Source organism: Lutjanus erythropterus, chromosome 20, assembly GCF_056507025.1.
Source record: "Lutjanus erythropterus isolate fLutEry1 chromosome 20, fLutEry1.hap2, whole genome shotgun sequence".
In the NCBI taxonomy this organism is placed as follows: Eukaryota; Metazoa; Chordata; class Actinopteri; order Lutjaniformes; family Lutjanidae; genus Lutjanus; species Lutjanus erythropterus.
In genome coordinates, this window is record NC_139336.1 from 1,461,876 (window position 1) to 1,476,092 (window position 14,217).

Here is a 14,217-nt window from a genome sequence, read left to right on the forward strand (position 1 = left end):
GGCAGAGATATTTTCTAACCTCAGTGTTACATCGACTAAACTAACCCACACTTTACTAAATGAAACATGTAATAAAATCCAAATTTTTTTTTACAAATCAATCCTGGGACAACTGGAGCATCCCATCTGTCACAGTTATCAGACTGACTCCCGACTTTCAATTTCAACCATTGTTCTTACTTTCTATTATGTGTGCACACAGTTTTCCTGTGCAGTGAGGGATTATAGCTCCCCTTCAGTTTTAACTCCAAATAATAATCCAATTTCCATATAATTAGTGCCAAATTACATAGGAAACTTTGTAGGTAAATTATTCAGAAGTGATGGAGTTGTAAAATTAAGTGTTACTATTTATTTGCATGGCATACAGACATGAATGGAAACTAAATCAATCTGAAAACTGGTGGTCTTTACAGTAACGTAAAGAGCGTGTGATATGAATTTGAGCATCCAACTCTCTCGCCCTCTGTAAACTTAAAGGTGGCTGTAAAGAGCCTTACATTCCTCTCTGGCAGAGAACAGCAGCTGTGGTCAGCTTCACTTCACCCACAATTGTGGCTTCAACTGAGTTAAAGTCAAATTTAAGAGAAAACTTCTATAATTGCTCAGTGTATTCAACATATCTGCTTTGACATAAAAAAGACCTTAACTTTCTCTGGAGCACAACAAGAAAATGTGTATTCAGCCATGTTGTGACCACAGCTGCTCTTCCTCGTCACTCAGGAAACAACAAACTGAGAGTTTGATACCAAGAACATGTGATTTAGTGGACAATCAGCAGGGTGTGACAGGAGGAGGGCTACAGGATGTTGTAGAGATATGGACTGTTAACACAGATGTAATGTTTCCAACCCTGACGCCTTAAAAAGCATCTTTACAATTTGACTGTATCTTCGCTTATTTTGATTCATGTGCTTTGTTTTAGCAAATAGAAATGATAAAAGAAAGTCCACTGGTCAAAACCAACAGAAAACTAGTTCTCATAGGATTGTTGCTGTACATTTGGACGGCAGAATCATATTCAGGATGAAACTGATCATTTCACAGCAGTGAGTATTCAAAGTAAAGAGACCAAGTGTACGTGTATCTCTGTGGTTGTGCAGGTAGAGTGATGTGAATGTATGCATACTGAAGAAGATGTTCTGGTTTGCTGTTTCGTTTTGCCTTCTGTTCACCATCAGAGTTTTGGAGTGGGAAATGTAGAGATGTAGATGTTTGGTAATCATTGAAAATTAACTGAAGTGAACAATGAAAATGTGAAAAGGTGTATATTTAGATAAATGTAATGTAATACATTGGTGTGTCCTATAGTCCTGTAGCGTAAGACTTAAAAAACAAGGAAGTTTTGTACTCTAGCACTTTCTTTCTGTGTACTGTATTAGTTCATCTTCTACATGTAAAGTACTGTATGAATATTCATTACTTGCCTTGTAACGTTTGAAACGATGCTACGTTTAGAAGTGGTAACTAAGAAAATAAAGTTTTTAGAGTGTATGCATGCCAATGGTTGGGTCCCAGTATAATAGGAAAACTGTATGAAAAAATGGTGCTATATTACATTATATAAAGGTGCTTCTATGGGCCCCAGCTGAATGCATGCAAAGAGGAACTATCAAAAGAAGAAAAAAGAGAAAATTGATGTCCTTCTGTTTTCAAATAGTGCTGCTTCCCAAAGATGTCAGAAATTTGGAAATTCCAACTTTCTATTTGTTAACATGCAACAGCCCTTCAAGTTAGGATGAAATCTGACGATATGTCAGCATGAAAACTTGAGCACACAGTGTTACTTTCTCCTCCAAACATACGTTTAGTGTCAGTTTGTTGGGAAGGAGCAAAGAAAGTTGAAGTGTTGTCCATGTTCTTCCCTCTTTTTTCTGAGCTACATCACTGGAACATGTGAAGGTTGTTCTTACAATCTGTTAGCCAGGAATTTCCAACTCAAGTCTTTAAAAGGAATGCATTGTAGGTGGCAGATACCCTACCTGATCACAATGGTGAAGTCTAACTGTAAATATCATCATTCCCAGCCTCCACAGCTCTCAGACCAGGATCAGCAAGATTGATCAAATATGGAAATTTACCATTATCATGAAGGCAACATAAAGCAACAGTATCCCAAACTTTAAGAAGCAGCCCTCATGAGGTGGTTTCTATTTTTAAGAAAAGAAAAATGTCATGTCTATTTACAGTTACACTGCCTTTGTGACAAAGGTCTAAAGATCTATAGACAATCTAATGACATCATTTTGTACTCTTAATTCTTCAGATGTTAATGTGTCTCAATCATTTTTCATGTAGCAGAGTTACAGGACAGCAAACATCAATCTAGTCTTTGAAAGGTCAAAGTTGTTTGAGTTTGGAAACCTTTGTGCTGATTGTTGATGGAAAAGAATTTGGAAAAGAAAATGTGTTTGTTTATTGGTTGTATTGATCATCTTTCTTTTTATGTTGTTCATTAAATGTTTTACAGGATTATCAATGCTTTCATTTGTTTTCCATCTTCAGACTTCAGCCAGTGCCTCAGGCCTGCTGTAATGTTTGTATCTGTGGGCTGTGAACAGGGTAAAACATTATGTGGGATATTAAAGGAAGCTTCTACTTGATCATGAAATCATAACATATGCTGCACACCTCTTCAAGACCAGGCTGAATTTAAACACTGTGTTAATGCGGTATTTTGTCCAATTATTCAGAAGAGAGTACAAAAGGCAGGAGGTGGACAGAGAAAACACTGACAGAAAATAAGCATGTGCCAGAGCATAATGATGACTCATTAAATATTGTACATAATGAAGGAATTTAGTAATGATCTTAGAAATTGAATGCAGTTTCCAGGAAAGGAAACATATTCAGGTTGGTTGTGTTGCTGCTGTTTTTATATTTTACTTCTAATCAACAGATCCAATATGGACATCCAAAAATCATTGTGTTCTACTAACTAATTTAAGTATTGTGTGGATCCAAAGCCTGATGTATCTGTTTCCCAGATGGCAAGATTTTCAGATATAAAACTAACATTACTGTTGAAGTTCTGGGGAGTTCTGGGAAGGTTAGAATGGTTGAATGGTCCAGGAAGGTTACTCAAATGTTTCCCTCTAATGCTCCGTAGAGTTCATAAATTGTATGTCCAACACATCAAACATTCATGGTACAGGTCATATGTAAGCGATAACGTACAGCAAGCAGGTCGTTATTGAGAAATAAATCCCGACGGGATGATGTAGGACTTGAATCATCCTAAGGGGGTTTATTTCTCAATTACAACCTGCTCGTTGTACATTATCCCACTTATTACATGGTCACTTACAAAAAAAAAAGAATTTGGTGCACATTTATGTGACAAAAATTATTGATTTTAAAATGATTTTATGGTTTTATTTCACAATGGCAGTCATTTGACACAAGATATTAATTTAAAAATGGTTTTACTGATTTAAGAATGATTTTATTGTTTCTCCAGTTTATGATCAGAACTGTGTCCATAGCAATGTTCTTCATAACAACAATCTATTGTACAGAAATAATAGACCTTAGAATGCTGCAATTGACCAGTGAGAAATTAATATTTAACAAAGCCATGTAATTGATTTTTACAGTGTGAGGGAGTGGTATTTCAACTTTTGCTCAAAGGTCCAGTGTGTAGGATTTAGGGGGATTTACTGGCAGAATATGACAGAAATTTACTATTCATAAGTATGTTTTCAAAATCACCTGAAAACAAGAATCATTTTGTTTTTGTTACTTCAGAATGCAGTGACCAAACATTGGCTACTGGATACAGCCTTTCGTGCTTTGTGTGACCTTCGCGGCCACCATAGGTTCTGTGACACACTTGGAGGGGGAAGGGGAGTATTTGCAATCTCTAAGCTCATCGCTAGATGTAACTAAATCCTACATACTGGTCCTTTAAAGGATCTGAATACTTCCTCCAGTGGTCAGAACTTGAAAAGGAATATGTTTTTGAAAAGGAGCCACTTCATGTCAAAACCAAACAAACTATTAATTAATGATTTGATAATTGAATAATGATTAATTCATTAATTTTTCCAATGACTTTCTAACATATGGCTGACCAGTCAGATAGGCCACAATCCAGGGCACCAAGGGAGTGGGATGGATGATATTGACATCAAAGCACATGACTCATGATAGTGTCCTCCAGAGAGAGAGAGAGAGAAGCTGAACAGGTCTCTAAGGGGAGATGACAATAAAGTTTAGCTCACTTATGGTGCTGATGCTGAGTGTAATGTTGTAGTGGATCCTTCACCCAGACTGAGGGAACGTCTATATATATCTGAAGCCTCACTTATATTCGCAACATACAAGCAAAGAGATACTCTTTCTTGTCCTTACAACCTTACCTCATCTGGAATACAATTCAGTGCCACTTCTTAATAAGGCATACTTTATAAAGCCTTTATGTTTTTAGTAACAGCTATATTAATATTAATAATCCATTATTATGCAGTAAGGGTTGTCAGGTTGTATAAATTCCTTTTGGTTGGTATTCTCCTCCAACATAACTGGTTGGATGTATTAATTTCTTATTAACATGTAGAACTGCAGTACTTTACAACAGAGCACAACAATGTGCAAACTACAGTGGGATGGAATGAGAAGCAAAATGAGCAGCACACAGGACTGCTGTCTTGCACATGGTCTCTGCTGTGAGGAACATAGATATCTCCTTCCCGTGTTATTTGATCATTAATAAAGATTCATGCTTCCCTCTTTATATTAAGCCTCTACTGCATCTATACATGTCTCACTATGTGATACAAAAAATGTACAGATATTTGTAATAATTTGATGTGTCTGCAGAGGTGGACACACTCTGAGGGGCAGGGGCAAAAACAGTAAAAAGGGCACCACCTGTATGTGGTGGGACATTTGTGGTAAAACAATTCCAATCCCTTGACTGAATTAAAATAGTTTTATTATAAGCAGGGGTTTCAAGGAAAACAGTTGGGAACTACTGCTCCAGAGGACATTTAATCATGTTTTGCCCACTGGAAGAGCACCCTAGAACAGTCATTCCCAGAGACTGGATCGGGACCCACAGGTAGGTCACAAGAGATTTAAAATAAATAAAAGACTATGGAAGAAATTCTGCAAATTTAAGATTTAAAATGAGCATACTGGATTACTGATGAGAGGAAATCAACAGAGACTGTTAATTCTCCCTAAATGCACTTATTTTGTTTAATTTATGAGGTTGTCCTATATTCCTAAGAAGAGAAAATAAAGGCAGTGTGACTGTGGACTGTTAACCCAGTCTAAATGCATCTATTTCTCACTTACATAGTATTTCACATGTGTATTGTTACAGCCTGGCTCAACGGCTGCAACACATAGAGAGACAGACACGAGGTGGGGGGGGCTGAAGAACTTAATTTATTTAACAAAATACTCAAGCAAATCAACAAAAACGTGCAAGAAATCAGTGGATCAGTGGTGTAGTGCAGGTATGGGTGCATGTGGATATGTGTGTGCGTGGAAGAAACAAAAGAAAATGGCATGCTGGTCTCATGCTGCTGAGGTGTTGTCTCTCTGGGTGCTGGCTGGAGAAGAGCAGAAGAGTAGAAGAGAAAGACTGCAGGCTGTGGCAGCTATTTAAAGGAAGGAGCACACTGGGCCCAGGTGTGGCCCATCCTACTAACAACCCTCATGTAAAAAGAGAGAGAGAGACAGCAGCAACAGGGGCAGGGAGAACTAGTGGCAGGGAGGAGGGGTCATCACAGTATGTTTTCAATAACAAGTGTCAAGATAATATAAGGAAATGCAGAAATGACAGTAAAACGGTCAGGAATGTTCATTTATACTCAAATTCAGGTCACGTTGGTTTGTCATTTTTAAAAAATGGGTCACTAGAAAAGTCTGGGAAACACTGCTCTAGAGGACACTTGATCAAGCTTTGTCTACCATGGGTGCATCCAAGAGGCTGCTATAGAGCTGGATTCTCAGTTGTTCTGTTTCTGTCAGTCAAATCTGCATTAACTACTGTGGCCAAAAGCAGTGGTGTTTTCACTGCCATAAATCACAAAATACAACTTCACACATAAAATTATCCAAAGAGAAATCTCTTCCTGCTTCTTTTTAGACTGGCTAATGTAACGTAGCCTTCAGGTCTGCATGCTCAATTCATCTGACTTCGACGAGAGTTCGATCTGGTGCCAGGCATTCAGACTAACTATGTAGTAACAGCCAGTCTTCTCTCTGATGGTCTCATTTGCATGTGTAGGTCATATAGAGGCATCAGTATTAAATTAAGACCGTTTCACAACCAGTTATAATCTCTTTGTTGTACGGTTTAGCAGCTAGTGATCCCCCAGGCAGCCTGAGCTGTAATGCCTCCCAGGATCATTCTGTTCACGAGGCTGGCCACACAGGGAAGACCACTGCTTGCCTTAAACACCATTTCCATGTTTCCACCGGCCTGGCTTATGCTTAGATGTTACCCACTGTATGTTCAAATACTCATACTACAAAACTATTTAGTATGCCAGAAAAAATATTTAGTGTGTCCCAATACATAGTATGTCAAATGCAGTATTCCAAAAGTACCAGGATGTCTCACTGCATCTGGTCTTATTTTGCAGTATGTCAGCCAGCATGCTTTTCTGGCTATTCTTTTTTAGGGCCTTTATGCCTTTTATTTTAGGACAGCTTAAGATTTACAGGAAAGGGTGAGAGAGAGTTGGGGAGTGAGTAAACAAAGGGACGTAGGCTGGAGTCAAACCCATGGTGGATGCTCTACCAACTGAGCTACCAGGCCACCTCTTTTCTGGCAAAGCGCAATGTCATGAGAAAGTACAATGTCCCAGTTGTATGCATACTGCAGGCAACTGTACATACTTCATAAGGGCAGCTGCTGCAGTATGCACAAAAAGTAAAGTGAAATATCGCTGCAAGTGGCAATAAACAATATCCGAGAAGTTTCGCCAGATGTGCAAAACTGCAACATTTTTATCTGTTTAAATTTGAAATGTTGTAATAAGTCATAATAAGCAATTATTACCAAAATTCATACACTGACTGAGTCATGACCTGAGATCATACAATATGATTTTGGTAATAAAGCATGCTACCAATTTCAAGATATAAAGTTTTTGCATATGTGGTGCCTCCTCAGGGTGAACCACAACGCACTTTAATAGGTGAGCTTTGTGAACACTCCTGAAAATTAGTCTAAATTTTCACTTTAATATCTCATTGTGTTGAGTTATTACACATTTTATAATTCAATAAAAATCCAAACAGAATGATGAATCAAAATTCCTTTGATAACTTTACAGTTAGTAAGTAAGTTAGTAAGTCTGTAGATGACACTGACAAATTTTGTGCTGATTGGCCCAACAGTCTGGGAGGAGTTTGCCAAAATAGGTTTTTGATAAAACTGAGAAAAAGTTGACATAAAAAGTTGGCATTTTTAAGGCAGACTAATTGAGAAACTATGCAGATGAATTAAAGTTAAATCAGTTAAAATAGTGAAAGAAGTTTGAGTTTAGTCATTTTCAAGATAATTGCAAAAATGTAAACTTGATTGTTTTTGAGAAGGATTTTTTATTTTTTTTTTTTGCCTGAGATTGGGGTCAAATTTGCAACTCACCTGCCAATTTTGGTGAAATTGGTGGTGAAGTTTTTGCTTCTATAGGAGTTGCCCTCAGCCTATACATACTTAGCAAAGAAATACTTCATACTTGTATTTTGGAAAAAGAATCCCCTACTTTTCAGGTGCTCCTGGACTAGTTATCACAATTCCAACCTTTAGAGAGACTGGAAAAAAATCAGGGACATATATTTCAAGAACCCTGGTCTCCATTATTTTCTCACTTTTCAAGAGGAGATCAATAATAGACTGAAATTTTCTAGACTTTTTTTTTTAATCTGGACTTCATGGCCGAGAGCCTTTGTATACATACCATAAATTATAGATTATGATGTTATTGTTACCATTAACTTTCTTTTCAAAATTGCATTTATTTATTTATTTAAATGTATTCATTGTTCTGTTCTGTGGAGTATACTTTTTTTGTCTGTAATTTGCTCTCTTGCTTGCTTATCTGTCAGTTTTGTTGAGTTTATTTGGGGTGGAGTGAAGGGATGTAGGACATGCAGAAACTCAGGGTACTTTGTTATGATTGCATGATTACATATTGGTGCTGCCTTACGGTACACTCTCTGGGAACAAAAAGATGTTGAAAAAAAAATAGCCCAGTACCAAGCAGCATAGAAACATCTCCAGTCAAACGATACCTGCATTCAATTAAAAATGACCATTTATCTGGTATTGCTTACAGCCAACCACTGCAAGTGTTCTTCATAAAGAAGAACCTTCAAAAAAGATATTGAATGAAATACTCCACTGATATCTGTATCATTTTAAGGGTACTGATATTAGTATTGTAATTTTTTAAACAATACCCAGTCCTACACTGGACCTGACAGGGCTCAGTGGCTACCTCCTCCTTGCCCGCAGGGAGGTGCCTCAGGTCTCCACTGGCTTCTCCCCTTCTGAACTGCTCTATGGTCGTGAGGTGAGGGGCTCTTATTCATCTTATTCAAGGAGACAAGGGGGGCACAGGAGGGAGGCTCCTGTTAATGTAATGTTCTTATGTTGTTCAGATGACACATGACAGAGGCCCAGCAGTAGAGGACCTGGTATGACCAGTCAGCCCAGCATAGAAGCTGGTCAAAGGGTCTCAGTCATGCTGCCAAGCAGTAACTGCAAGCTTCTGGCAAAGTGACAGGGGCCTTTTGAGGTGCAGAGAGAAACTTGGACGCAACAACTGTCAGGTTTCCACTCCAAGGCACCAGTGTTCCTCACAATAAGTATGAAGTTAATATAAAGTCTAAAGTACTATATGTAGCTTATTTGATTGATTATTGATTGGTATATCAACTGATTAACTAACTCTGTGCAATAGTAATTCAATAGTGCAAAAGGTTACACTGACATCATTACTACATTTATTTATTTGTACTGTGTATTTTAACCAGGGGTGGAAATAACTAATTGCAAATACTCAAGTTAGTGTAACAAAGTAGTTTTTGGGGGTATTTGTACTTTTATGAGTAGATTTGAAGAAGTCTGTACATTTACTTATACATAAGTATTTATTATACCTTGTGATCTACTTAGTAATTTTCAAAATCATAATTGAGCACTGAGTACAAGTTGAATTAATGTCCAGATCTTTTATCTGCATTTTTGTAGCCAATCAGGTGGTCTGAATTCAAATGGGCCAATGAAAACCAGGACGTGGATGAAAAACTAATTACTGATGATATTTAATCTGTAGTCTAGAAATGGCAGCAATTGACCCTTATGCAACATTGTTTTGTCTGTCAGAACCATTTGATGAATAGTGAAACTAAAGCTGAAGATGAGATTAAAAATGACAAAAGAATGTCTTCTATTGAAAATGTATTAAACATCAATGCTTAAAAAGTAAGATAATGCTTCAGTTCCCAGGCCCCAGAGTTTCATATTAAGGAGGCGGTAATTACCAAGTAATATATTTGATTTTTATATATATATGTACATATATATATATATATATATTATTAATATTATTATAAATTATGTGATTATGTGATCATTAGCAAGTACCGTTACTCACACACACACACACTCACACACACACACACACACACACACACACACACACACACACACACACACACACACACACACGTCATTTATACGGGGGTCGTCAGGAAAAAGGTTGGGAACCACTGCAGCAGTTCAGTTTTCCACTCACACTCCACACCACTTGGTGGCGCTAATTCACTGTAACGCCGGTGCCAACCGACATAAAGCATCAGGAAGAAGAACAAAAAAAAAAAAAAAAAAAAAAAAAAAAAAAAAAAACAGAGGCAGATTAGTAATGACAACAAGAGGAGCTCACCGGTGTCACTTTTACCATTTCACTTCCTCTACGCTCGTACTGCGCTCACTAACAGTTAGATGATACAGTATTTATACTGTCCTCTGTGTACATGTGTTTTTTGAACATTATTTTACCCTCCGCCGCTGTGTATGATTAGTAGGGTAACCGTTGACGTCTGATTTTTAGTCCAACTTGGTGACTGTACCATCTGCTGACACAGCAAATGGGAGATGAGCTGAAGACAGTAAGGAGCTCTTCCATGCAGCTTCACTGAGGTACGGACTCATTTTAACTTCTGTCTTAGGCTACAACGTTAACTGTGCTCAAATGACAGCAAACGATAAGACGTGTCATTGAACTTGTCAGTCTGTAGTGTGCTTAAGCAGCTAGCTAACCTAGTTCAGGTATAATTGGTAACAAAGGGAACAGAAAGTCGTCTGTAAGAATACATCTTCTGCTTTAGTGAGCTGAATCTCTGTTGTAGACTCAGCACTTTATGTTCCCGCAGAAACCGCTTTACGACGCAGCCTACGTCACGTGAATGTTATATTGTAACTTCCATTTAACTTGTGTTACTTTGTACAGGAATTTATTTGTGTTGTCACGTGCCACCTGGTTTGACGTCAGTGTGTCAGGTTATCTAATGTCTGTGCTAAGGCGGCAGCCGGTCACAGACTGTGGCTGTGGTTGTCTGTTAAACATGAGGAAGCTTCATTGGGTTTGTCTGTTTGTCAGGAACTACTGGACAGTATCTGATACTATTGCTGATTAATCATGTTGATTCTAACGTGATACTTTCAGTGAAGAAGGAAGTGGGTTTTTATATCAAACCTGCTCATCATCAGCTCAGCCCCCATCTTAAACACCCAGGGTCTGTCCTGACCTGATCTTGGAACAATAGATTTTTACTATTTTTATTCCTAATATAGATTAAGGTTTCTCATTGTAGTTTGTTTTGATGAATTCAGTCTTTAGTGTCTACTTTGTATCTAGGGCACTGTACTGCTTTGCCTTAATGCGTTTCTATAGACAGACAGACAGACAGACAGATAGATGGATAGATGTACTTTATTGATCCCAATTTGATAAATCATTGCGTTACAGCAGGAGTTCAACCAGACAATGTAGCCACAGAATATCTTATGTAGACATAGGAAGAGAGTAGGGCTGGGAAATATATTGATCTTAAATCGTATCACAGTGTGAGATTAGATATTGTGATGGATTTTGGATAGCATTATATCATCATATGGCATGAATTTGGTCTTTTCCTGGTTTTAAAGGCTGCATTACCATAAATGATGTATTTTCTGAACTTACCAGACTCTTGTAGCTATTCTGTGCTATTTGTGTTTATCCACCTAATTGTTATACATACTAGATATACATACAGTGCTTAACAAATTTATTAGACCACCACTCAATGTAAGGTTTATGCCACAGCTGTACTAAATTAACAGCACTGATAATTACCAAAATTATTTTTATGTTTCTGTAATGGTTAATACACCAGTATGTAGAAGCTCTTTAACCAAAATGATATTTATTTACTTACATTTCTGAAGAGAAAAAATAGTTTTAGTTGTTGAATGCTATGCTTGATTAATTCCTGACTTCTCAGAGAAGCCCAGTGAGTCGTTGGTTTGGGTATAAAAAGGTGAATTCAGAAATTCCTCGTTCCTGTTCAAAATGGTAAAACATCGAGAGCTCACTGAAAATGAAAGGGTCAACATTAAAACACTTCATGATGCTGGATGATCTCTGAGACAAATAGGGAAAGACATAAAGTGTTCTTACAGTGTGGTCAAGTATGCTTTGGAGTCAATTGCAGAGTCTGGTACTTACAAAATGCACCAAGGAAGAGGCAGGAAATGAAAGTTAACTGAAGCAGATGTCAGACACCTCAAGATTTTAAGCACTAAGACAGAAGGAAAACCACTGCTGATGTTCAGGCAGAGACAAATGCTTCTAGATCAGAGTCAGAGAAAGTCTCCAGAATGACCACAAGCAGACAACTGACTTAAAGAGAAGACTAGCTGCTAAGAAGGCATTATTGAGGCCTACAAACATCCAGAAACTCCTCAGATTTGCCAGGGAGCACAAACACTGGACTGTTGATGATGGGAAGAAGGTACTTTGGATGGACCAAGTCCAAGTTTGAACTCTTCAGTCAGCATTGTTGTGTTCATGTCCGCAGAAAAGCTGGAAAACGTTTTGATGCCAGCTGCATTGCACCCACAGTGAAACACGGTGGTATGAGGTTCCATTTGTGGAAACGGCATGGACAAATTAGTGAAAATCGACCGTATCATGAACAAGAACGTCTACCACAGCATCTTAGTGCATGATGGAATCCCTTCTGGACTGAATCTGATTGGTCGTGGGCTCATATACCAACAAGACAATGAGCCCAAGCAAACTTCAAAGCTGTGCAGAGACTATTTGACCAAGAAAAAGGAATCTGGAGGACTGGCCAAGTCAAAGTCTGGATTTCAATCCTACTGAACAAATTTGGGATTTAGTAGGTTCAAAGATTGATCACACAAAAGTTTAATCTAAAGCAAGTCTGTGGGAACAGCTAGAAACTATTTGGAACTCAATAACAAAAGAGACTGTGGAAAAGTACATAAAAACAATGTCAGCAAGAATGCAAGCTGTTATCAAGGCCAAGTGTTGTCAAATCTTTTGGTTATTATGTGTTTTCTCATTTTTATGACAGGTGGTCTAATAAATTTGTTAAGCACTGTATATTGAGGTATTTAGTGAAAAATATCCCAATATTTCATTTTGTCTATATCGCCCAGTGATAATACAACAAATTCATTTTATCACTTTAGCTGCTTCCACCCCTTGGAGTACACGACATGTCTTCAGTCACAGCCTATATAATCAATAATTATTGATATTGACCAATTGTGATAGATTTTCAGCTGTATCGCCCAGGTCTAGAAGAGAGAGATGTATATCAATAGAAAATAACACAAGCAAATTAAATTAAAAAAATAAATTAAATCAGCTCAATACAAATAGTACAAACTACACATAGTAGTAGCATTTCAGAGGCCAGTGATTAAATGACCTACCTGCCTGTGTACCTGCTTACTAATATGTGCGATCTGCTTGTGCACATGACCAGTCTTCCACAAGGCGAGGCAGTAGGGCTGGGTATTGGTACTCAATACATTTAAAGTATCAACCGAATTAACCCAGTACCAAGTATCACTGAAACTTTGAAAACTGACTGAAATGTGCTTTCAGTGTCAGTAATCGAAATCAAAAGCAGGACAGGCTCTTCTTCTGGTATTTTTTTACCTGGTGGAAGACATTAAGAACAACTCTACACAAACAACCAATCAGATGGCCTTGTTTGCTTATTAAGGCCATACAGAAGCATCAATCAGTGTTTCCTCTAGGATTTTTTTCAGCAGCGGGGGCAGGCGTTCCGTTTCTCTTCTTAGAGAAATATTTCAATAAACTCATCTGAAAAATGCAGTCAGTTATTATATAATGGTGTGTAGATATTAACGTTAGCCTAATACTATCAATGACTTTAACGTTACTCACGTTAGCGACACTGAGTTGGCACCGGGCCAAATTAACTTAAACTACCGATAAGTTACGTAATGTTAGCTGGTCATCAACATATTGTGAACGTCTGTTTAACTTGTAAAATCTATGTCGAGTTATCTCAAGCTAATAACTTACGTCTACCCCTTCTCCGGCCGGTAATTCGCTGCTTTATTATTTATTTGCAATTCGGGAATTCGCTCCTCTGACTCTGCCCTGTCGCCTAGGTGCTTGACGTGCTTGACGATTGCGCCCCCCAAACAACGCTAGCATCATGCAAATGAGCACGCGCAAGTATATTTCCATTAGGGGTGGGAATCTTTGGGCACCTGCCGATTCGATTACGATTACGATTCAGGGGCTACGATTCGATTATAAAACGATTATTGATGCATCTTTATGTATATTGATGCACTTTTTCACAAACACATTTCTTTTTGTCTCACTGAATAAGCATTCGTCACTTGCAATTTTTAAAAACAGCGCATTTGTAATAAGAATTCATTTCGATTATATTTTATTAAACTATTGGAAATATGTGCAAACTGGAAAGTACCAACAGTAGCCACTAGTAGCCGCAGCAACAGCAGCCTGCCGTCTCCCCGACTCCTCCGTCGGGTGGAATCGAGTTACGGCTTCTCATGTTTGTTGTGTTGCCAAAGTATTTTATTTTAGCTCGACACAGCTTACATATAACGTGGCTCTTGTCCAGTTCGCTTCCGCCGTCGACGTTATAGAAGCCGAAGTGTTTCCACGC

At 38.0% G+C, this 14,217-nt stretch overlaps 1 protein-coding gene across 1 annotated transcript in view; it reads left to right on the plus strand.

Annotated features, from left to right (window-relative positions):
• Positions 1 to 9,862: 9,862 nt before the first annotated feature.
• Positions 9,863 to 14,217, plus strand: part of slc38a9 (solute carrier family 38 member 9) — a 45,163-nt gene continuing 40,808 nt past the window's right edge. Inside the window, exon 1 of the mRNA XM_084745661.1 lies at positions 9,863 to 10,168. The gene's annotated coding sequence lies outside the window, so the exon portion shown is untranslated. The remainder of the gene's footprint in view (positions 10,169 to 14,217) is intronic.